Raw genomic sequence first — 25,973 nt, forward strand, 5'->3', positions numbered from 1 at the left:
AATAGCTGGAGTTGGAGTCGGCTAAATTTTATGAGCTGGAGTCGGAGTCGGAGCCGGAGTCGAAAATTTCTGATAATCCTGGAGTCGGAGCTGGAGTCGGAGTTATCTTAAATTCAATATAATTTATAAACTTTTTTATTGTTTCAGTTTTTGTGATAATGTAAATTAATTTCAAAACTTTTATGTACTTAATTTTTTTTAAACCTCGTAATGATTTTTTTTCAGTTAATTTATGTGTTGGTTCTAGAGATTTATCTGATGCCATTATGTTTTTGAAGCATTTTCAATTTGATTGGATAGCTCTGACTGTGTTATTTCAATATGATCAGTAAATGATAAATTTCCCCTCTTTTACTCATGTTTGTAGTTTCATAACTCATAAAATTAAATACAATTATGGTTGCGCACTATTTTTTTTAAATATTCAGTTGATGCTTGACTCCCTCCTTTTGCTTGTAATTATGTATTCTTTCAATTCAAATTTCACCAAATTTCACAAAAACAAAGGATCACTATCAGTACTTAACTAAAATGATAACGTTTTTAAAACATTGGTAAAATTGACCATCAAAATATCAACTATTAGGGGAGCAGCATCTTATTCCTCTAATGTTGCCATATCAGCACATTCATGTTCAATTACAGCTCATAAAAAGCGTTTTCAACTGAAATCGAGTAATAAATAGCTCAATAGGAAACAAGTTTCTATCAACAGTTTCGCAAAAAAAGTTGTTCAAATAGTGAAAATCAGCGAATTGGATGGAGTTGGAGCGAGTGCTTAACCTGCCAAACATACGAGAATTTCTCCTATATCAGTATATTACTTGGAACTTAACATGCTCATTTTGTATATAAATAAAAAAAACAAAGGATCGTGTTGTAAATATTTGATACTTACAAAAAATATCAAAAATATGTTGCAACTAATTTTGAAATGATCAATGAATATATTAAATTTATTGATTTCCTTAATTTTTACTATTTCTCTACAAAAATCTAAAAGTGTGGATCCTTACAAATATCGTTGAACAAATCTAAAAATATGGCTGTTTTTGGTCATAAAATATGTCTTTTTAAATGCCATAAACCGGGGTGACATTGATAGAACTTGTTTTTTTTTTCAAATTTTATACAACCGGTAAGAATTTTATCATGACTTATATACATATTAGGGTGCCCAGAATATGGAACTTTTTTTCAAAACCTCGCTCCACAAGCTGAATATTGTTCCTAGGCCTATTTTAGGACTCTGGACCAAATATGAGCAAATTCGGTCATTGTTTACCCATTGATACTCGGAGGTGAAGTTTGTATGGAAAAAATCGAAAAAATGTATGGAAAACCCAAGTTTCTTACGGTTTGGTCTGCACGGTGCGCTACTTCCATCCAAATATTCCCAAAAGTAACATTCTTATTGAAAATTTAATGCTTTACAACTTTGTAGAACAAACCAAAGCTGTAAAACTCGATTCTGAAAAGTTATTAGCGATTTATAAAAGTCATTTTTGTATGAAAAACATTTTTTTCGCCAGCTTTAGGCTCGGGTATCAATGGGTTAATCTCATCCAATTTCGCTCAAAATTTACACAGATGCTTAAAATAACCCAAAAAACCGTTTTCCGCTTGTGGAGCAGGGGGTCATTTTTTCTGGGCACCCTAATACATATACATAAAAAGCCAGAAAAATGAAAGGGGTCGTACCGCCCCACCGTCACGAAATATCGAAAAATGGACCTCGGATTCGTGATCAGGAATCAAAACAACCCCTTAGAGCAAAGTTTCACGCAAGTCGAAGAGGGGTCGGGGCAACTGCTGTGTGAGTTGGCGGAGAATTACCCATGTTTAAAACATGTACTGGGCTGGATCACAAAATGTCCATATATGTATTTTCAAATAAATTCAGTAGAGCTTTGTAATATAGTTACGTAAACTGTTTATTTCAATACCAGGGTGACTTTGAGAGCTAATATGTGATGTGTCTTACAAATAACAGCCTAAATGTAAGCAAAATGATTTTATATGTCAAGTCGATTATGAAGGCTAAGTATCCCATTTTTTTTAAATAACTATTACATATTTGTTTGACTTGTTTACCAACTTTTAATAAAAGGTTATGTAAGTTTCGGGTTAATTAAATAAAATTTACAATTATTCTTAAAAACAGAATCCAATTATCCTTCTTTAAATACTCTGATTTTGCAAAATCATTTTGTAATATCAATTTGCAAAAAAAAAAAACTTCAACTTATCAATGTAACCCCGAACATCAATGTCACCCCGGTTAACAGGTATACGCGCATGTGTGAGCTGAACATGTGAGTGATTTTATTAAAACTTTTCATTTAATTTCATTTATTTCGTTGTTAAAGCATTACATGTGTGAAATTATTTTAAGCTGAGATGTGGACTGCCATTGAACAGCTGATTAATTCTAAGTTGTGAACAGAGTTTGCAGGTGCTTAAAGAATCGACTATGTCTACTGAAGGAAAGTTCCAAAATAACCTTCAAAATATCTAATAGGTGGGGGATAGTTAGAGGAATGTAGATTTTATTTAAATATTTTTTTACATGTTCTTAATACTGAGTTAGCGTTGGAGTCGGAGTCGGAGTCGGAGTCAAAAATTTGTTTAATGCTGGAGTCGGAGTCGGCTAGAGTTGGCAGGTCGGAGTCGGAGTCGGAGTCGGAGTCGTATGAAGCTGAAAGCCGGAGCCGGAGTAGGAGTCGGAGTCGGCTTAACTCAGAAAGCCGGAGCCGGAGTCGGAGTCGGAGTCGTCTTAAACATGACCCGACTCCGCAGCCCTGCTTGCATTCTTCACGAGCTATCAAAATATTACAAACTTTAAAAAAGCGGTGAAAATAAATTCAAAAAAACTCAAACATACCTTCAATTTTTGGGCCTCAATCTTAAAATAACTCATCACCTTTTTTTAATTCTAATCCAAACTAGCCCAGCCATTTTCCACAAATAATAATTATCTCCCAACCGGCAATTTACTCACCCCTACAATTAGCATCCCCAGCACACAAAAGAAACCCAACACCACCCTCCCGACACCCCACCACCATGCACTCAAATTCAAAATTTTAAAAGCATTATCAACAATGGGTCCATCTTTTAAAACGCCCCACGCCAACGTAAAATCACCCAGCTCTCTCAGCAGCAGTGAAAGCATGCTGGACCGGCTTTTCAGAGATTCAGGGGCAATTTAGCCCCGTATGCATATGTGTCTGTATACACAGACACAACAACAACAGCAACAACAACAGATTCTCGTTCCTGGTGGCTGGTGGTCTCTCTATAGCAAACGGAACAGGAAAAGCTACTCTAAAGTTATACTCGTTTATTTTTTTTCTCTGGTGGGAATAAAGGACTAGAATCAGAAAGGAGCCAGGGGTGAAACATTTTAGAATCACATTTTTTGGTAATATTTTGATGGGTTGAAAAATGCTGAAGGTCAAATTACACATGTGTAATCGTGTAATTTATGTGTAATTTTACCGCAAATTTAAAATAGAATTGGAAATTTAGTAAAAGATTATTTACAAGAAATCGAAGAAAAAAATAGTAAAGTATCACATAAAATTAAAAGTTTTGGAATTTGTCTTCATGCTTAACCTTTAACTTACACTTTTAAAATTTAATAATAATTTTGTAAAAAAAATAACTAGAAATTGAATCAAAATTTAATCAACACATCTTTCACAGCCCTGCTTAATAAAAACACCTTCACAAGGAACACACACACACACTTTTTCACGTGTGAGGGAATAATGTGCCTTGCTGCTAGGAGAGCACACACACGTGGCAAAAAGTGAGTGAAATTCAGCTTACTGCCACCAACCAGGCTGCCACGTGCAAGTCGCTCTGGCCCTGCCCGAGGATTGTGAAAATTTATATTGAAGATGAGAAAGAGACTTACGCTAATCCACAGTGTGTGTGTGTGTGTTTGTACGTGTGTCTTTGAGAGATAAACTTGGCCGAAATTTGCATTTCTACCGTCGTCGTCGTCTCTCGCAGCCATGGGGAAGCGTTTTCATGACCACCACCAACCACCCCTCACCCCTGGGTTTCGGCGAAGTGACATTATGAATTTATGCTGGCAAGGTGAGCCCCCAAAGGCAGCACATGCTGGACTAGCCAGCCAGCCAGCTTTGGAAGTGCTGCTGCTGCTGATGCTGGTGGTGCTGGGGATGAGCTCTTCCTAGTAGTGATTAATATTTCAGCAATTACTTGGTTTCTGGAAAGCAAAGTGTTGTCCTAATTCGAACATGCTCAACTATTTATGCTGCTCGGGAAACAGTCAAGTTTGAAGCTGCGGAGAAAATGAGTAATAATCTTATTTTGCAGACTGTGTTAAGTTCTTGCAACAGACTTTTTTCATACATCAATAAAACAATTGCTAGATTTGTCAAAGAAACAGTTTTCATCTTAATTATTAATTATTTTCAAAACTTATTCATTTTGAATGTATTTAGCATTTTTCACTGGCACAATTAAAACTTTTTTAAGATAAGGTAATGGACCAGACACACTTTATGAATGAAATTGAATATAATATACTTTAATTGTACAAACAAATTCAACAAAAAATCGATTGATAAATTTGGAGATTTTTTTGAATTAAGTTTCAAAAACACATATTATTTATTATTTACAAAATAAGTTTACCTTCTCCTAGTGGAAAATTGTCCAAAGAATCCGAAAATGTATTCCATTTTCCGATTCAAAATCATGTTTATTGAGAAAATCATGACACTTTGAGAAGTTTGAAATAATGCCTTTCATCAAAATTTTCGTAATAATTGTTAACTAACTTTTTAAACCTTTCAAAATGTTATGAAAAGTTCTTCTTGAGGTACTTTGAGTACTTCTCTACCATGGTCAGTATGGTTCCAAACCATTCCGTACGTATTAAATTTGTACTCTTCTTTTTGCGGAAAAATCTCAAACCTATCAAAGTCACCCCGGCTATCAAAGTCACCCCGTTTTACGGTATTTTTAATACCTATCTAAAAATGTAAATATATATGGAAGTGTTTGCTTACAAAACCACCCTTTTTACAATTTTAGTTATTTACAATATGGTTATCAAATGATCGGGATTTTTTCAAACATTTCGAAAGTTATAATTTTTTTAAGCTCAAAATTTTAACAAAACTACGTATTTTTGAAAAAGAACTCAAAATTTCAGTTTTTTTACATCATGGGTATCAAATGATCGGGATTTTTCATACATTTCGAAAATAATACCATAAATTTTTGAAAACATTGAAAATTTTCATGAAGATACGTAGTTTTGTAAAAAGGCTAAGTATTTTCAAAAAAATGTGTCATTACTTTTGAAATTTATGAAAAAATACCGATCATTTGATACCCATATTGTAAAAATGTGAAATTTTGAGTATTTTTTCGAAAATACGTTGTTTTAGGAAAAGTTTGAGTGTTTTCAAAACATTGTGTTATTATTTTTGAATACGGGTAATTCTCCACCAACTCACACGAAATCGGAAAAAGTTGCCCCGACCCCTCTTCAATTTGCATGAAACTTAACTCTAAGGGGTTATTTTGGATCCTGATCACGAATCCGAGGTCCATTTTTCGATATTTCGTGACGGTGGGGCGGTACGACCCCTTTCATTTTTCTGGTTTTTTGCTAAGACACGTTTTTTTTAGTGATTTGTAGCTCGCAACCGTGAAGAGATAGGAATTTGGTGTCAAAGGGACTTTTGTGTAAAATAAGACGCCCGATTTGATGGCGTACTCAAAATTCCGAAAATCGTATTTTTCATCAAAAAAAGTTGAAAAATAGTTTTAAAATCGCTGCCATTTCCCGTTACTCAACTGTCAAAAATCGTGAGACATGTCATTTAATGGTAAATTTAATGTTCTTTTCGAATCTGAAATAATCCAGAAGGGTCATTTTTTCATTTAGAAAAAAAAAATTCATTTTAAAATTACGTGTTTTTTCTAACTTTGAAGAGTTACATTTTAGAGTGTAACAATGTTCTACAAAATTGTAGAGCAGACAAGAACAAAAATTTTGATATAAGGGGTTTGCATGTATTCTTCACGAGTTATCAGAATTTTACTAAAAAGTTTTTTGAAAAAGTTATGATTTTGACCATTTTTGACCAGTTTTTCAAATTTTTAAACCCAAAAACTCAATCGTGTGCTTTTGAAAGTTTTTTATATATCGGAATGTTCAGCTAATTTTGTATAAGAATGACCCCTTGGACGATTTTTGTGGCTTGCGCACTGCTTGTATATGGGGATTTTTCGAAAATAAAAAAAAAAACAAGCTGGATACACTCACTCATCACAAAAAACAAAAAGAAAATGTTATTATTTTCGAATTCTATGAAAAAATCCCGATCATTTGATATCCATGTTGTAAATAATTTGTTTTCGAAAATACGTAAATTTGTGAAAAATTATTACTTTCGAAATGAATGAAAAAATCTCGATCATTAGATACCCATACTGGAATAACCATAATTTTGAGTATATTTTCGATAAACATAGCATTTTCACAACACAGGAAAAATACATATTTTGTGAAAATTTTCATGTAATTATAACTGCAATGCATAGCTGACATCAACCCGATTCTGAATCGCTAGAATGTTTTGAAGTTTGGAAGATTTTTCATATGATTATAGCCAATGTCTCCCGTATAGCCAAAATCCCATAATCTCTGTGCTTCAGTTATGAATCAAAACCGGGGCAGTGCAAAACCGAAGCGTGCAAAACCGGGGCATGACTGTATGCTAAAAATGGCTGAACATCGGGACTGGCAACACCAGCCAGCAACAGTCAACTGTTCGGAGCTCCTCAAACTTTTCGATTTTTTCGCCGTAATTAACAGTGTTTACCCGCGAGTTTGCTGCTCCAGCATGCCAAGGGCCGGCCGTGGCCGTGGCAGTTCGAGTGCGGCCTCGAAAAACCCGCGAAGTTCATCTACCGGCAGAGTGCAGAAAGGTAAACATACCAACGCCGCATCGACCGCCATCGCGCACGGGAGCGTGCCCGGTGACGTCACCGATCCTTCATTTTTACACGTGTCATACCGTCCACGTGGGTCCCCAGTACGGACGAGACAATCGACTCGGGCATCCGGAAGCACTTCCGGGCAGCAGCAGCAACAGTAGCAGCAGCAGTCCCCCAGCACTACGACAACAACCACTTCCAACGTTCCCACCAGCAACGAATTTGAGATGCTGAGTGGAGAAGAAAACAACACCGCCAGTGACAGCAGCAGTGCTAGCGACGACGATGAAGTTGATGAACTTGCGCGCAAGCAAGAAAAGAAGAAAAAATGCAACTCTCCGAAGGAACGACGTCCACCTCCAATTTTTGTTTTGGATACGTTGGCAGACGATATTGACGAGTTGCTTGAGGGGCTCCAATATTGTCTGAAAATTAGTAAAACTTCAGTGCAAGTTAGTACGCACAATAAACAGAATTTCGACCTGGTGGTGAAGAAGTTGAAGTTGCGAAACTTCAAATTCTTCACATTTGATCCTGCAGAGAAGGTCCCAGTGAAGATCGTCCTTCAGGGATATCCGGACCGCCCGATCTCCGACCTGGAAGAACACCTGTCGGGCATCAAGGTTAAGCCTCGAGAGGTTAAGGTGCTCTCGAAATCGACAACGGTGACAGGTACGTACACATTGTACCTCCTGTACTTCGATCGTGGGTCGGTCAAAATCTAGGACCTACGGCGGATCAAAGCACTGGACGGCTTCTTCGTGACGTGGCGATTCTACACGAAGAATCCGACCGACGCAGCGCAATGCCACCGCTGTCAAAAATTCGGACACATACAGTTCAAGAAACTGTAATCTTCCGCCCCAGTGCGTAAAGTGCGGTGAGACCCACTTCACCGAAAGGTGCAATCTCCCGCGGAAAGACCAGCTGGGGGAAAACGCCCAGCAGCACAAAGCGTCAATTGCGCGAACTGTGGTGGAAACCACACGGCGAATTTCCGTGGCTGTGCCGCGCGGAAAAAGTACGTCGAGGAGCAGGACAAGAAGAAGAAAGCGCCAGCGTCCCGCCAACCTCCAAAGACTTCGAGCACGAACGCTGCAGCAGCTGGCGGCGGAGCGGTTCCATCGACCAACCCAGCGTTCCCTCCCGGTTGGGGAGGTTCGTACGCTAGAGTAGCCGCTTCTGGGAGCGGTACTTCACCGGGACAAGCAGACGTCACCGGAGATGACCTCTTCACGCTTCCCGAGTTTTTCGCTCTTGCTGGAGAGATGCTCACGCGCTTTCGTGCCTGCCGGAACAAGGCAGAACAATTCCAAGCTCTTAGTGAGCTGATGATGAAGTATATCTACAACGGATAAGCTGCGAAGTTTTTCGACGTCAAAAGACAAAACAAACTGTGATCTAGTTTTAAGCTTTTCTATTTCTATCCTTTTCCTTAGCAAATTTCGAAGGTTTTTTTTTTTTTGATAATTTTTTCTTCTGTTGGCAAATCCATTGTTAGAATATCCAATTACATCAAAATGAACTATAGTACAAATCATAGTTGAAAGGTACTCCAAAACTCTATTAGGTTATGAGAATTACGAAATCGTGAATTGATTATTTACTAATAAAAACTAATTGAATTAAATTGAAAAAAATGGCTGAAGAAGTCCAAAAAAAAATCAAAATCAAATTATTCGCTCTACAGCATTGCCTTGGCGTTCTCGATTGCGAGATTCCTACTCGAAACTAGGTGTTCGAAGGCTTGATTGTTGAGGCAATTGCAAACCTCTTTTTACACCTTAGCTTCCATCCACCCCGGGATTCGAACTGACGACCTTTAGATTGTTAGTCCAACTGCCTACCAGCGACTCCACCGAGGCAGGACCCAGGGAGACGACTCCTACACCTGGACTGAGCTAACGACCTAACCTTTTTTAAGTTAGTCCGGGGCCAACATTTACTTCCCGTCCGACGGAAGGCGTGATCAGACAAATCTCGTCTCGAAAAATGCCACCGGGACCGTCTGGGACCGAACCCAGGCCGACTGGGTGAGAGGCAATCACGCTTACCCCTACACCACGGTTCCCGGCCCTAAAACTCAATGGTGTGCTTTTTAATGTATTTTTTCGTAATGTTCAGGAAATTTGTGTGAGAATGACCTTCTGTACGTTTGCATCAATAGAAAGAGAAGAAGAGAAATTTCACCGGCAGCAATAAAATCTGTGGAATTCCAGAGGTATTAAGCATCTGTAATCCATAAGCAATGTACAATCAAAGCTACAACAACAAACAACATCTCATCTTAAAACCAACGAATTTCCGTTTCAACAAAAGGATAATCGAGCTGAAAAATTGGAATTGCTCTGGGCCAAGTTTAATTTGCAAATGGTTAGTATGTCATTGTTCATGAGTACGTAAGTTAGGTAAATATCGGATCTCTTTCTCCAGCTAACTCTTGCCTGCAGGTCATCGTGTTGATTAGAGGAGCCGCAAACGTGGTACCGTTCTTTAAGTTCCTTGTGTTTGCACACTAAATACATCGGCTACACAGTAAAACAATAGTGTCAATACAACTGGTTGGAAGTTTGAAGATTTTGTTTCACCTCTTTATGTGTAATTTTACTTATGAATATTTTTTTAAAATAATATGTAAAAAATGTAGTTACATCTGGAAATATTTAAATTTTACATCAATAATATTTCATCATAACTTGGGGTAATTTAAACACAAACATTTAAGTAAGCTCTATTACACAGTTAAAAAAAGACTGTGTAATAAAGATGATCAATTGAATATTGGCATACTGGTACGGAAATGTATGCTGTGATAAAATAAATGATTGTTAATGTGTATCAAGATTGTTTTCTGTTTATCACCTTTAATTGCAAGTATTAATTTCTTCAGTCAAATCTTCACAAATAGTTGCTTTAGCTTTTTCCAAGAGCCCAAAGCAAGGAAACACATAAGGGAATTACCTGCTCAATTAATTTCCTCCTCCTCTACTTCCTCCCTTTCAGTTCATACCATGGCAGCAAACAAATTTTACAACTCAACTAATTTTTACGGGCGTTCCTAAATAGCATAGCGCTGACGACTCCCCCTCCAAACCTGGGTTCAGTTTGCAAACTCAACGTAGACGAATCGCCTGCCGCTGCTACTCAGGTTGCCATCCGTTAAAGTACAAGTGTTTTTGAAGCACCAAAACGGTCAACCACCCAACTCCGCCAGACTGAGCCCCCCGACCGACACCCGCGTCGTAAAGTTATCAACTAAGGCGACGGTGTGTATACACTGGAAGTTTTGAGTTTTTAACTTTTGAAAATCAAGTGGAGAAAGAGAAAGAAGAAGGTTTTGGTTTTGGTTTTGGTTTTGGTTTTGGTTTTGGTTTTGGTTTTGGTTTTGGTTTTGGTTTTGGTTTTGGTTTTGGTTTTGGTTTTGGTTTTGGTTTTGGTTTTGGTTTTGGTTTTGGTTTTGGTTTTGGTTTTGGTTTTGGTTTTGGTTTTGGTTTTGGTTTTGGTTTTGGTTTTGGTTTTGGTTTTGGTTTTGGTTTTGGTTTTGGTTTTGGTTTTGGTTTTGGTTTTGGTTTTGGTTTTGGTTTTGGTTTTGGTTTTGGTTTTGGTTTTGGTTTTGGTTTTGGTTTTGGTTTTGGTTTTGGTTTTGGTTTTGGTTTTGGTTTTGGTTTTGGTTTTGGTTTTGGTTTTGGTTTTGGTTTTGGTTTTGGTTTTGGTTTTGGTTTTGGTTTTGGTTTTGGTTTTGGTTTTGGTTTTGGTTTTGGTTTTGGTTTTGGTTTTGGTTTTGGTTTTGGTTTCGGTTTTGGTTTTGGTTTTGGTTTTTGGTTTTGGTTTTGGTTTTGGTTTTGGTTTTGGTTTTAGTTTTGGATTTGTGATAGCATTACAAACTTTCTACTTGAAAAGTTTTACCAACGTTAGTCCAATTAAACTGAATCAGTAACAAATTTATTCTCACAAAGAGGGTAGAAATTCTCATCACCTCTTGATGAAATTCCTCAGTGTACCTCATCACCCTTCTCTGAGTGGTCCGAGCAACTTTTTCCCCTCTCAGACACATACTCTTCTAGTTCAAAGTAGGAAAATTGGTCTGAAAAAGCGAAAAAACAGAAAGAAATTTAAACTTTTATTTAATGGCAGAATAATGAACTCCAGAACTTCCCGCTTACCGCTCGGATTCGACGAAGAATGACCCCCCCCCAATCCAGTGACTTCAAAGTGAAACTAATGAAACAGGATTCGCAGCAGTGGCTCGAGCAAAGCTGCGGAATTCATAAATAACAATAGCTAATTAAATAAATTCTTCACCGAGTGTAATAAACAATTAGTCAAGGAACTCGTTAGGCGAAAGGCTCCGGCGCGTTCCGGTTCTGGTTCCAATCAGGCTGGAAATAGAATAATATTTATAAAGACTGCTTTTTATTGAAGCTTCAACAAAAGTTTTGTGATTTCTTCAAAAAAGCCTCGTCTATCCCCAGTTTCAAAGGATGCGGAAAGCGGAAGAAGCTGGCTTCTAGCAAGTTGCCATTTTCCGGAGCTGCCAGTCGACGACGACGACGACGACGTTGACGATGCTAATAAGGAAATTTTTCACAGAGACAAGCTCAGCCAATTTTCCTTCCTTCAAAGTTCACCTGGGCGGACCAAACGCGCTATCAAAAACGGTTGGAACTCGTCCAGGTCTCTGCCGGTGCCAGCGCGCTCGGTGGTGCCCTAATTCAATTTATTTGTTTGTTTACCCGTTTGTCTGCTGGTTCCTGGAAACAGTTCAGCGAGGAGAAATTAAATTTTCAAAGTTCTTGTGTCGGTAATTGATATTTATGAGCGTGCCAGTTTCGACGGGCAGGGCGATTGCTTTTCCTACCTTAGCTTTGGACCGACGAAAGTTCCACCGAAATAAGAAAAAAAAACAAGCTGAACGGCCAAGAAACGGAAACCACGGATTCGTAAAATGGTGCAGTTCATACGGTGCACTCGCTCCACGTGGCGAACACACACGTGAGTAATGAGTTAAAGAGGTTTTAAATGAATTAAACTACATTCAACCAATAATGGTTGTTGTGCTTGAACGTTAGTATAGGGGAAGAGCATCTAGTTCGATCACACGGAGAGACCGTGCCCAGAAATTTTAACAATTTAAATTGTTGATTTTACTTTCGTAAATTTTAACAAAAACGTACTTGTTACTGCCAATTTTCAGTTAAAATAAACAAAATTCAGTATTAATTTGATAACCCGTTTGTTGAAAATGCTAAAGGCAAAAAGCTAACAGATTTCCCGAACTCGAATGAACGTGCTCGACTGTTAGCTTTGGTTTTGGGAAAATCAAAAATTTTGTTGGTTGAATATAATATTTGAAAGATGAACTTGGGTTTGGATACGTCTGTTATTTGAAGTCAGGATTCGAACGAGGGCGATCGATTGGTTGAGTTTGTGTTGTTAATTATGAAGTGAGAGGATGTGAAAGGTGAAAATTACACTATTTAGCTAATGTTGAAGTAGCAAATCAAAGTGTTGCAACTGGGAAGGTGGAATTGGTGAGTAGGTTTGTTGATGATTTCTTTGTATTAGGTGATAAACTATGAAGAGCAAGAGGACGACCTTCGCCATGAGGACCTCTGATGTGATAGAGTTGAACACGTTATAAGAATGTTTGAAGGAAAGAGAGGGCAGCAGAAGGGAGATGCGGGCCAACTCTTCACGGATAGAGCAGCCCGGGCAAATTTAACAAAATGTTGGTTAATCTAAGTAAGTATGGGTTTATTTTTGCACAATCATTTATCTAATTTGATTCTTATTAGAAAACTGAATCATTAAAAAGCTTCGTGCTTACGACGGATAAAATTTTAATGAATCATTATTTTTTTTTCAAAATCATCAATTATAAAATACATAGAAATGCGTACTCATGACAACATAAAAAATTAAGATGAAGGAAAATATAAAAAAAATAAAAATATATAAAATATATAAAAGAAAATAATTATTATCTTGAAAATTTTGTTGCAATACGACTGCTTAATAAACTGGTAAGTAAAACTCCAAACATTTTTTTCAGAATTCGGAGTACGATGATTTAAGATTAAAAAAATATATATATAAACTTGGTAAGTAGCATAATTGATATTCTTCGTTCATCATTTTAATGTATGCAACATTTACTTACGTTCTTTTTTCAGTTTATAGCCGAACATGAATTTCTTATTAAGTGACTAATAAATTTCATATGTCTATTTGCAGCAAAAATGTTCGCTTTGTGAAAATTCTGTGTCCACCCAACAGAAAAATAACTAAATCTGAGACCGTTGTAGATGATGACTTATCGTATGATTTCGCAATGGTGGTAAGTTAATACAACTCTTAATTTAATACAAAATAATAAAAATAAAAGCTTAAAACTTGTTGAAAATTATGCTCAGTTTCTATTTATCAGGAATTCATGTTAAATTAAACATCTTTTTTAGTATCTTTGACAACATTTTTAATATGTTTTTCTAATTATTTTTTTAAGTTTTATGCAGGGTAATCATTTAACACATTAATCAAACTTTACATGTTTTATAACACTAGATTAAAAAAAGTTTTGTTCTTATACTTATTACAGTAATTTAATACTTCATGAAAAAAATTAGTATAAACAGTTAAGATTTTAGCCAGAATAAATGCGAATATAAAAACACCCAGCATTTGTTTACGAGGCAGTATTACAAAATTTACTGCAAATTCAATAAAAAATATTGCTGACAGCAGCTTATTATTAATTACATGTACGAATTTTTTTGTGTATTCAAGTAAGACATTAGTTGAAAATATTGCTAGAAATTCAGCCCAGCCTGTATCGTTAAATAATTAAAGAAAATATATACAGACACTTACATAAATTATGTCTAATTAAGAAATGTTTTGTTATTAACCCCTAATAATTTGCTGCATGCAAAAATATTTCGGCAGATACAACAAAAAAAAACCTGAAATAAAGTTGAAAAATATGGTCCAGCCTGTTTTTTACAGAATATCCCACAATATTTCAGTTGAATACAACCAATTTTTCGTTAATTTTCTCAATAAAATATTCTAGCAGTCGCCTGCTAGAATTTTTTTTCGGCCATTTAACCAACAAAAATGGCAATTCCAACTTTTTTTTTTAGTTACATTTATTTACTGGTGGTCAGCAATTTCGGGTAAACAAAATCAACAATCGATTGTTGAAAAAAAAACTGTGTAAAAATTGACCCATACTTTTAGTTAAATTTACCAAGATTTTCTTAGAATAACCCTGGCCGGTCTCTCCGTGCAAACCCATAATGTTGGCATATCAGTACTTGGACGTCAAATAAAAGCTTTTAATAAGCGGTTTCTACTGAAATTGAGTATTAAATAGCTCAAAGGAAAGTTGGCAAGCAAGTTTCCAACAAAAGTTTTGCAAAATAATTTGTTTGAATGGGAAGAAAAGGATGGAAACAGACCGAGATAGACCGATACCATAAAAAGTGCTTAGAGATATAGTCTGGTACAATACAAAAATTACTGCATACTTATTTGAAAATGAATCCACGAGTAAAGTACTCTCGGTTATTTCAGGATTTATTTTCTCCGTGCATTCACAGTGCCATTTTACAACCGAATTGCCCGAATTTTTATTTCTCTCATATACCGATGCCCAGTTCTGGGGTTACAATCAATATTTTTATTACAAAAAAAATCCAAAATCAGTGTTGGACCTCTGGTTGATGACATACAGCGAATAAAATAAAAAGAAACCCCTCATTTTGTAATGCTTATATCTCAGCAACTAAAAGCCAATTTAGTTTCTTATAGACAATAGTAATTACAGAGAATCTTTAGAAACTCATGAAAATATTTATGTTTCTAAAGTGATTAATTAAAAATTCAGAATTTAAAATAAGTTAAAAGCTTAAAAATGTTCTAAATGTTGTTAAATAGAACGTTATTCAATGTATCCTAGGTAGTTTACAATAAATTGTACAAGATTTCCAACAAAAATTTAAATTTTTTGGGAATAATTATTTTTTTGCCACTCGGTTTTGTTTCCGAGGAAATTTTTAAAGGGAAGGGGGGGGGGAGTCTTGAAGTATAATTTGGAGTGGCCTTATGGCAGGTTTATTCACAAGACATCAGTATAATGTTTCTGTATACTGCCCAACATTGAAAAAACGGCTTATATCCACTTTTGGCAAAAACGAGATATTAGAACCAGGTGGTAGAGGATGTTCCGGCGCATCTTCTGGAACATGAATTTCACTAAAATAGTGTTTAGACTTAGCTGCCGATGCGAAAAACCAAACGGCTAATATGGATATGAAGATACAGCGGTTTTTAAAATATTTTTTTTTGAAAAAAATGGTTATTTTGTGGTTTTTGGCAATTTCTATATGACAGACTTGGTTTATCAGTCTCGTGAATATTTTTACCGGAAAGCTCGTCCAATTTCCCATAAGTTGCCTGTGACAGCTTTTTGATTTGACTCGTTTTGATATTTACGTAAGCTAATTTACTATCCAGGTTTCTACCACACTGAAAAAAATATTCTATTTTCAGTTATTAGCAATGTAATTAAGCTTATATCTGTAAGCCCTTACATCCAATTGAAATGCTGTCAAAGACAAACTTATGGGAAATTGGACGAGCTTTCCGGTAAAAATATTCACGAGACTGAAAAACCATGTCTGTCATATAAAAATTGCCAAAAACCACAAAAAACCCATTTTTTCAACATTTTTATTTTTAAAACCGCTGTATCTTCCCAAGGATTGGACATAGGACAATGGTCAATATGGAGACTTTTATGTAAAATTGTCTGGAATTCCCACTACCGGTTTTTGAGAATTTCGACGTTTAGACCACTTTTCAAAAAAACAGTTTTTGTAAATGATTTTTGTATTTTTTTTAGGAGAGACATACAATCCTGCATTTTTCGTCAGTCTTTTGATAACATCTTAGGCTATTTCCTCAAAAATTTTGAACGAAAAAAAATCGTGACAACAACTTTAATTTTAAGTTTTAGACTTAAAAATCAAAAAATCTCATATAAGTGGCGTGTATTTTTGTTTCAGTGTATTTTTTCCGAAAGCCCGTCAAATTTCCTACAAGTTTGTCTTAGACCACTTTTTGATACGACGCAATGGCTTCGAGATACAGTAATTTTTCAATTGCAAAATACAAAAACATTTAAATACCTTACGCCCTTCTCAAATGTTATTTTCGAGTACCATTGGCTCCATATACACAAAAATGGCTTATATAGATCTAGGATAACATGTCTACAAAGTTTCATTGAAATCGGAGAGGGTCGGGTACAAAAGTACCAGAAAAATTCCTGATTTGAGCTGGAATTGCTCTGCTTTAAATATTAAATTAGTGAAGAATGTTCATTGCCAAAATGTGCAAAAGCATGCACATCACCTTAGTGATTTTGTATGAGAAAACGTGTACACAAAAAGCATGTACAAAAGAAAAAATAAATAGATTTTGCATACCTCAAAAATAACATCAATATGGGGAGAGTTATATTCAGGTTACCAAGTCCGCGCCCCAACCATTTCGGCTATTTCATAATCTTGTATTTGATTTGTTCAACGCCTATGTACCAGTAGGTTTCCCGTTCGTCGTATACTGTTTTAACTGCGTATACCATTTATGGAGAACTTACAGGTAAATTGGTGTTGATCCCGCCATAATTCACAGCGGCGAGAAAGCCGAGATGGTTGGGGTGCGGATTTTGTAATCTGAATAAGACCCTCACAAGATTGGTGTTATTTTTGGGGTGTGCAAACTTTTTTTTTTCTTTTGTACATGCTTTTTGTGTACACGTTTTCTCATTCAATATTACATGCTTTTGCTCACAAAGGTGATGTGCATGCTTTTTCCTGCGATTTTACACATATTTTTTTTACTGTACACAGCAAAAAAAAGTAGTAATCCAGCTACATGTAAAAGGCCTGGGTGTAAAATAAATTTTGCATTATTTTATGAAATTCCATTTAAATTACACACTGAAATATGTAACCCATCAGTATGGAAAACCTACTTGACCGAAAAATCAAGCTCATAGATGCGTTTATCCTATCGAGCGAGCTAAGGCCGCATTATTGGTGCTAGGTTTGAATCCCGTCGGCAACTTTTTTTTTTGTGTTTACAAAATTTGTACATGTAGTGTGTAATATTAAGTGTCTTTTTGGACGAAGGTGATGTGCATGCTTTTGCATGCGATTTTACCATCGGATTTTTTGCTGTGTGGTGCCATTCTATAGCAGAAAATGTGAAAAACACATGAAAAAATTAGATAGACAAAATGTAATGATAGGAGGTGGTAGAATAGGCCAGCTATTACCAAAAACAAAAATTAACTAAACAAGATAAATGCAAGTTAAAATACTAAAAATGAAACAAGAAAAACATAAAACAAGAGAAGTAAAGTTTTTCGTGGAACAAAAGTTGCTCAAAATGACCTCTAGAACAGGGTAAAAATAAAAATTTTGAAAAAAAATATTTAGCAGTAGAGGGTTAGGTGTGCACCTTTGTCATTACATGCATTATCATTTAAATTGTTAAAAATAAATGCGTAGAGGCATAGTCTGGGACACCAGAAAAATTACTGCATACTTATCCACCATGTGACAAAAGGTTTGAAAAAACTGTTGTCGCGATCTTCAATTCTGTCTCTCCTCTTTCTGTCCTAGGTCAGTTTAATATTTCTCGCCGCTAATTGCCAATATAAGCAAATAATTATACTTAAAATATAGGAAATGTTAGAAAAACACAGCCAAAGCTGACCCCTTAAATTTTTTTTTTTTTTAAACATTGGCAAAGTCACAAAAAACAAGTCAAACTTCCATCCTTAAAATATTCTAAAATTTAAGGAGTTCTTCTTTCCAATGCTTTTTAAAAATCAAAAATTGGTTGAAAATTGATTTTTGTCGATTTTTCTGATCGAAGCCCGTCTAAAGACGGGGTTAGGTTGTAGAGGGTTAAGGTTAAATGGATTACACAGAAAAAAATGTGGTAACATTCATCGGGGAATGATGACAGATTTTGTGTAAAAAAAAGTACAATTTTGCATCAGAAACTAGTGAATTTTCATCAGTTTCTGATGAATTTTCATCAGGTTCACATTTCTACACATTTATGATGTAAAATGAGCATGAACATGAGCATGAGCATGAGCATGAGCATGAGAGACCACCCATGGTTGTCCTTCTCCGTTGCTGAACAGAACCGTAATATCCTTTCAGCACTACTGATCATAGGCTTCGACTATCAAGTGGTATTTCCCTTATCAACAGCATGTATGAATGCGCTGAAAAGATAAAACACCATGATTGCCAAAACAAGATCAGTTGCGAATAGGTAACAGTCATTGGCCACCAACGGCGCCCGCCATGTCAGTTTGTAGATCTCGATTTTAAGGGACGGGAATGTTAGTTAGCGCAGGTTGCTACTAGGGTAGCTGATTTACTCTGTGCTTACACCCCACGAGCGCCAGGAACCTGAAAACTTGTTAGTAGGATAGGGTGTTTGGTCAGGATTCATCATAGAAGATGATGTTGCGACCCAAAATCATAGTGTTTGTTGAAAGGTATTATATTTTAATCTCAAGGCAAACAATCGGATGCTGCGGATGAGACACTTCCCGTTTAACTGTTGTTAAATTTTTAGTGAAATGGTTTAATCTTAGACAGCCGGCTGTGGAAAGATAAAACCAAATAATATTTATTTATAAAATAAGGTGTTAAACGCAATGCTACAATGATAGCGTAGTCTGATTTTAATTATATAATCATTTAGTTCATGAATTTGTTACGCAATAGACGCGACGAACTCAACCATCAAGTGCATTCCGATCTTCTTTCTGTTAGCTAGATAAGGTATTGATTTTCGTTGCCTCTCGAGCTACGATGCTATGGAGAGGGCTTAACACACAAACAACCGACGTCGAGCCCTGCGAGCTACGGAGCTATGTGAAGGTCTTTTCAACACAAAAAAGACTCGCGCACCACACGACGTTCTTGATGAATGACTCACTCCTGATTTTCACGATCCCGAATACAGAACAAAGCGAACACCGCAAAAATCGATCTCACAATCCTGATTTGTTTTTTTTTCTTTTATTTTTTATTTTTTGCGTTTTTTGCACACAAACACAACCATAATTGAATAATTTCCCCCAACCAACGCGTCCCTTCACTCACCATTCTTGCAGGCACAATCCTGATTTTTTTCTTCACTTTGCACACAAACACAACCATCCGCTTGCACTGGCGGAACATAATCTGAACACAAACAGCGACGCAAAAGAGACGAAAATTATCGCGAAAAAACAGGACTGCGCGTCCCCAGAAGCACTGCACTAATCTCTACACATTTATGATGTAAAATTTCTCAAAAAGAGGTATAATTCAAACAGCCAATTTTTAAAATTTTCAACTTTCCAAATTCAACTTTTTTTTTGCTGTGTTGCTCACACAAATATTCGAGAAAAAAAAACATTTAAAAATATTGTCGGATTCATTTCGTATTCACTGAATTAATCTTAAAATAAGGTAAAACACAATATAAATTTATTTTCTCTGAAAGTCTCTGTGAGTTACATTGACAGATGTCCTTCTTTATTTGAAAATCCGTTCCTAACAGCAATCCTCCCACCCCACCACAATTTTTCACCACACACACACACACACGCCAATAATGGTAAGAAAAGCCAATCTCACCGAAATTCGGCCAGCCCATAAATCTGGCCCATGTGTCCCTTCAAATCGTCCGAACCAAAAACGCCCTGACTCTGTGTGCTTGACTGTGCTGCGGTCTTCGGCGGTGGTGCCATCTTGAGCAAATCCATGGTCATTTGCGGAAACGACATGCGTTGGGCCGTCCGGAGATCGTTTTATAACCAACTTCCCGCTGTTATGACCCGGCAATTAATCATGGAAACGAGCGGCGCCCGGGCATCGGCCGTAAGGTCATAGAAAACGAATTTCTTGGCCAAAAGGAGGAACAAGCCTCCACCCCCGGGAATGGTTCAATTTCTCTGCGTGTGAAGAAAATTCCAGTGCAAGTTGGGAAAATTTTTATCAGACAAATTCGATTTTTTTTCTCACCCTCGACTCAAACTGTTCTGCTCATTGAAATGGAATTTATCCACCGCGAGCTTCGATGGGATTTTCCGAAAGTATCACTGGCAACGAAGTGATTCATTTCCGTCCCCCTTCCTGGACTGCTGCTCGTTCAAAATTGCAAAGATGCTCCCATATCGTGTGGCGAATGTCTTAAGCTTTCCTCGTACAGAACTCCGGAACCAAAAGCAGCAGCAGCAGCAGCATGTGTCACCGGTTTCCCAACGTTGAATTTATCTCCAGCCAACCAGACCAACACCCACCGCGGTTCTGCCCGGAACAAGTTTCCCGGCGGAGGAACCGTTGTCCGTGTGCCGCATGTTTGACAAGCTTCGAACCATTATCGATGACATCGGGACTGCGGAGGGACCCGTTTTCCGGCGTTTGACCACGTCCCGTCCAGGAGTGGGACGAGGTTGGTGGAAAAACTGCTCGGTTATTGGTTCGATTATTATCTAGCTTTTCTCATTTAATGTTGTACCACGAACACGACGCTAGCGACGACGACGACGATGTGTTTAATATAATGGTTACATTATCCCCAGGTGGCGCCACCACCACCACGTGGACAAGTATGTGTGGGTGTGTGACATTTTTGCCGTTGGGATCCCGTAGTTTTCCTACCTCGTCTTGGGTGTTCGCTGGTTGGACGGAACCGTGGTCAATCGGGAGCGAGGGTAGATATGAGAATCGTGTTGTGAGAAGCAAGGGTTTTTTTTCGGATTGTTGGGATAAATGAGGTCAAACTAAACAATTATTGTTCTTAAACAATGAAAAAAACTATTATCCACCTTGAGGTGGCTGGTGCCTTCCTCACATTAGTGCTGTTTTTTCAGATTTTAAATATCCTCCCATGATAGATTCGGACTCCATTTTCATCAAAGTTTCTGAGATCTGGCTTAAAAAAATGTGTTGAATTAATACTTAAGTGCTCATAACTTTTCAAAGGGTTTTCAGATCTTGATAGTTTCTGGTTTTCTAAAAGATCTATCAATTATGTAACAAACGAGGGGTCGCATGACGGACCCGAACATAATTTTTAACGAAATTATGTAAATAACACTTAAGTGATCACAACTTTTGACAGGGTTGTCAGATCTTCGATGTTTAAGACTCTTTTGAATACCTTTATAAAAATGTATAACACAACCGGTTTTCTTACAGATTCCACCCTTCTTACAATCTTCCGAACTTCAGGCAAAATCATTTTTTAGCATAACTTTTGAAGTACTTTATTAAACTTTATAATATTAACTAGCGCCCTATGGGACCCCGATGCGAATCGATTTAGACCAAAACGGTTCAAATTGATTCAGCCAGTCGGAAAATAATTGAGTGTTTTTTTTATGCACGGACTCACATCCAGAGACACGCACAAACATTTGTTCAGAATTTAATTCTAAGTTGATAGGTAAACGTAAAGGCTGATCTACGAAGTCGAATTAAGCAGTTCATTTTTCGAGTGATTTTATAGCCTTTCCTCAGAAAGGTGAGGAAGGCAACAATATATGCATATATTATATCCCTCCTTCTGAATTGGCTAAAAAATGAGGACGAAATGAATTTCATTAAAAAGAAAAAAAAATCGCAATTTTCAAATTTATTATTTTTTATTTGGATGAAACTTTGTTCATGCATTCCCTCTGTCAAAAGATGCAATTTTGCATCTTAATTTTTTCGATACAAGTATCCCTGCAAAAAAAAAAAATGGGGCTGGTCATACAAAATGGAAATATATAAAATTCTGTATCTTGAGAAGGGATTTTTGATCGACTTCTTCATAGCCATAGTGCGTGATGTTTTTTATAAAATATCGTAAACCTGGACAAAACAAATATTAAAAATATTTTTTAAAAGCAAAATCAAATTTGAAATCGAAAAATACTTTACAATATCTGTGATAAATGTGCTATTTTAAATTATAGCTTCGTTCAGGTATAAATTTTCGATTTACTTTCTTTTTTTGCATTTTAAAAATACTTCTCAAATTAAATACAACCCAGATTTTTTTTAATGCTGAGAAAATTTACCATCTTCTCTGGAACTTTGAAAACCAGGCAATTTATTACTGAGATACAGCCTCAGAAATGATTCGAATCGATGAAAATATATTTTTCGAAGTGAGCAATTCTCTGAGATTTCGGTTATTTGTTTACTTTTTTTTGTATGTATTTAGTGTATTGTAGTTGCTGAGATATTGCTATGCAAAAATTTAAAAACAGGAAAATTGATGTTTTCTAAGTCTTTAAGGAAAATTGAATAATTGTCCCTTTTGAAAATATTGTTTTCAAAAAGATCGGAAAATTTCATATTTTAACATTGTAAATCGGACCATTAGTTGCTGAGATATCAACATAAGAAAATGGTGGGTTGTTTGGGATGACTTAGAAAACATGTTTTTAAACCTTTGCATGGCAATATCTCAGCAACTAAGGGTCGTATCAACAAAGTTCAAAGAAGCAAAATTTAGAGAATTTTCTCAGCTTTTGACAAATATTTTTTTTCAAAAGTGGGCAAACATGGGCACTAATTAAAAAAAAAATATAATAACAGCGACTATTTTCATAAAGTTACCTTAAAATGGCTATAACTTGAAAATGGTGCAGAAACTTGCAATAGAGACCACAAAAGACCCGGTTTTTTAGATTTTTTGAAAATGGTGCACTTTATGAAAATAAGTGAAGTGAAAATCATTGAAGTTCTTTTTGATTGCAAATTCGATTTTGCATCGAAAAATGAAGTTGAAAAATTTTTGCGACCGATATTTCGATTTTTTGAAAAAAATCAGTATTGATTCAAATATACATAACTTGGGGAAAGATTTAATGCATATCTGTAAAATTTCTGAAAATTTGACATTTGATGTCCCCTAATACATATCAGAAAATAACAAAAAATAAAAATAGTGTTTTTTTGCAAATCAAGTTTTAGTGACAAAAAGTGAAATTAAAAATCACCAATTTTTTTTAACCCTGTATCTTTTTTTTCAGTGTAGTCCTTATTCATACCTACAACTTTGCCCAGGAAACCAAATCGAACAAAAAAATTACTTCAAAAGATACAGATATTTGAATTTTATTTTTTTTTTTGGCACCAAAAAAGTTCAGAGTGATTGAAAAATACAAAAAATTAAATAAAAGAAGAAAGACCGAATTCTATGAGAATTGCTAAAGTGTAACCTAATAAGCCTTATAGTTTCAACTGCAATATTTTGGAAACTGTTGTTCTGATTTTCAATGATAAAAAAGAAACTTTTGCCAAATTTTCCGATGATTTAATTATTTTTAAAATTTTATAATTTGATCTGAACCATGAAATAAGGGAAATTTCTTAATGTTGGACATTTTCTCAAGTAAAGCTTGATTTTAAAATTTTTAAAATTCAGCAACAACAAATCTTTAAACCATTTTCAAATGCAGTTTAGGACTAAAAATTTTGGCCATAGATTATTTTGCGTATATTTTCTGATTGCCTTAAACTTTGTAGGGTCCTTCCCTATGGCCAAAGAAACCATTTTTTCACAGCTGTACATTAGGGTGCCCAGAAAAAATGACCCCCTTCTCCACAAGCGGAAAACGGTTTTTTGGGTTATTTTAAGCATCTGTGTAAATTTTGAGCGAAATTGGATGAGATTAACCCATTGATACCCGAGCCTGAAGTTGGTGAAAAAAATGTTTTTCATGCAAAAATGACTTTTTTAAATCGCTAATTACTTTTCAGGATCGAGTCTTACAGTTTTGGTATGTTCTACAAAGTTGTAGAGCATTAAATTTTAATAAGAATCTCACTTTTGGGAATATTTGAATGGAAGTAGCGCACCCTGCATACCAAACCGTAAGAAAGTTGAGTTTTCCATACATTTTTTCGATTTTTCCCATACAAACTTCACCTCCGAGTATCAATGGGTAAATGATGACCGATTTTGCTCGTATTTGGCCCAGAGTCCTAAAATAGGTCAAGGAACGATATTTAGCTTGTGGAGCGAGGTTTTGAAAAAAAAAGTCCCATATTCTGGGCACCCTACTGTACATACAGAAATATTTTTGAATATGTAAATTGAAAGCGGAATATCTAATGCAGAAAACATCAAGCAAAGTTCCAGGTACACTCTTTAAAAAATGCACTTTTCTATTTCAAATTATATCCCAAAAAAACGAATTAGAAGCTTTCGACCTATGAACCAGCAAACGCAAAGCATGATTGACAGTGTAGTTTTGGCAATCTTTGAAAAAAAAAACGGTCGAAAGAATGTCACTTTATTCTTAGATTGAAATTGAATTTTAAATAAATAAGGTCTTTGATTTTTGCAAAAAAAAATCCATTGTTTCTCAAGACTATTATTTGAAAAGGGCATTATCATCCCTTTTGATATTAAAATGAAATTATGACTAAAAATTATTTAAAAAAATAATGACTATAAATTAGCACAACCAAAACTAATATTTCTCGCTTACTTTTTCAAAATGTCCTATGCCACCCCAGAACACATAAATGTCTTTTATGCATTTTCATCGTTTTTGAGTTATTGATGCAGTTTTGTTCAAAATCGTATGATCTTTCAGAAAAGCCTTTAACTTCTAGTACTTTGTTCTAGAAATAAGGAAGAATTCCATCTTTTTCGTGAAAACTTAACACGTTGCCTTATGTTTGGGACAAACTTCAAATATTTTTTTTTAGCTAGGGGAGATACACCCATTTTAATCACTCTAAGCCGTTCGACTAATTCTCTTCATTTTTGAGGTTTTCCTTTATGAAATCAAATTTTCCAGATGTATCAACAATAGAGAGTTGCTCAAATTTCTAAATTGGCCCTTTTGATTTCTGAAAGCTTCTGAAAATTTAAAAAAAAAAATGTTTATTTACATAGAAAATTAGAGCAATTATTTAATTTAAATTCTTTTTTGTAATTCTATTATGCTTGTATTGCACCACCTGTCCCAAGAACCAAGAGACCACCCGAGCACAAGACTAGACGTTGCTCATAAATGGTTTCCCCTCGCTGTGGAAAGAAGAGGTGCGAACCTGATTCACCCTCTAGGTTTTGCTGTAATATTTGCGGTGCAGCGCACACGTTTTGCGGCCAAATGCGATACCGCAGGGACACCACGTCACGAGCCAGGGAAATCGGTCCGGGTTTTTTTTTTTCTTTTTTCAATATAAGCAGATTCTTTTTTAATTTTATGATGGATCTTATATTTTGAAATTATTTGGGGGATCTTCTGATAATTGTGTAAATTTTAAAACATTTGCCATTGCCTTAAACATGTTTTCCAGGTAAACAGTTATGGTAAAGGCCAGGTTGAAGCAAATTCAAAATTCCTTGCCATCTATAGCAAGTCATAATCATCACCATTACCGGTCAAAGCTTGAAATGGTGTTCAGGAAAAGTTTCAAAGTTGCGATAAAAATCCGTGGAGGAATAAACTTAAACTGTAATTTTCTTTGAAAAGTTTCAACACTATTGAATTGGGTATGGAAAGTTCTTATTGCTTCAAGTTAGTGGATTATGGAAAAAAAATCAGTAATCAATTATTAAAGGTTATTTCTACAAAATCTTAAAGCACAAGCTTAAACAACCTAAAATAACAAAAAAATAAACAGAGTGTTTAATATTGAAAAATGCATTTAAACAATCATCTAAGCCTTCGGCAAATGAAGAATATGATTTAAATTGAATGAAGCATACACTTTTCAAAAACTTTTTAGACACACAGATTCAAACAAGTAAAATTTCTAAGCTAAAAAGTGCAAAATTGGATATTTTTTCTAATTGACTCTTAAAAACACATCCAAACAAACAAATTGCATCAAATCGCTATTTTTCCGTGGCTAAAACCCATCTCTAACCCAAACTGCCTC

Source organism: Culex pipiens, chromosome 3 (genome assembly GCF_016801865.2).
Source record: "Culex pipiens pallens isolate TS chromosome 3, TS_CPP_V2, whole genome shotgun sequence".
NCBI classification, from domain to species: domain Eukaryota; kingdom Metazoa; phylum Arthropoda; class Insecta; order Diptera; family Culicidae; genus Culex; species Culex pipiens.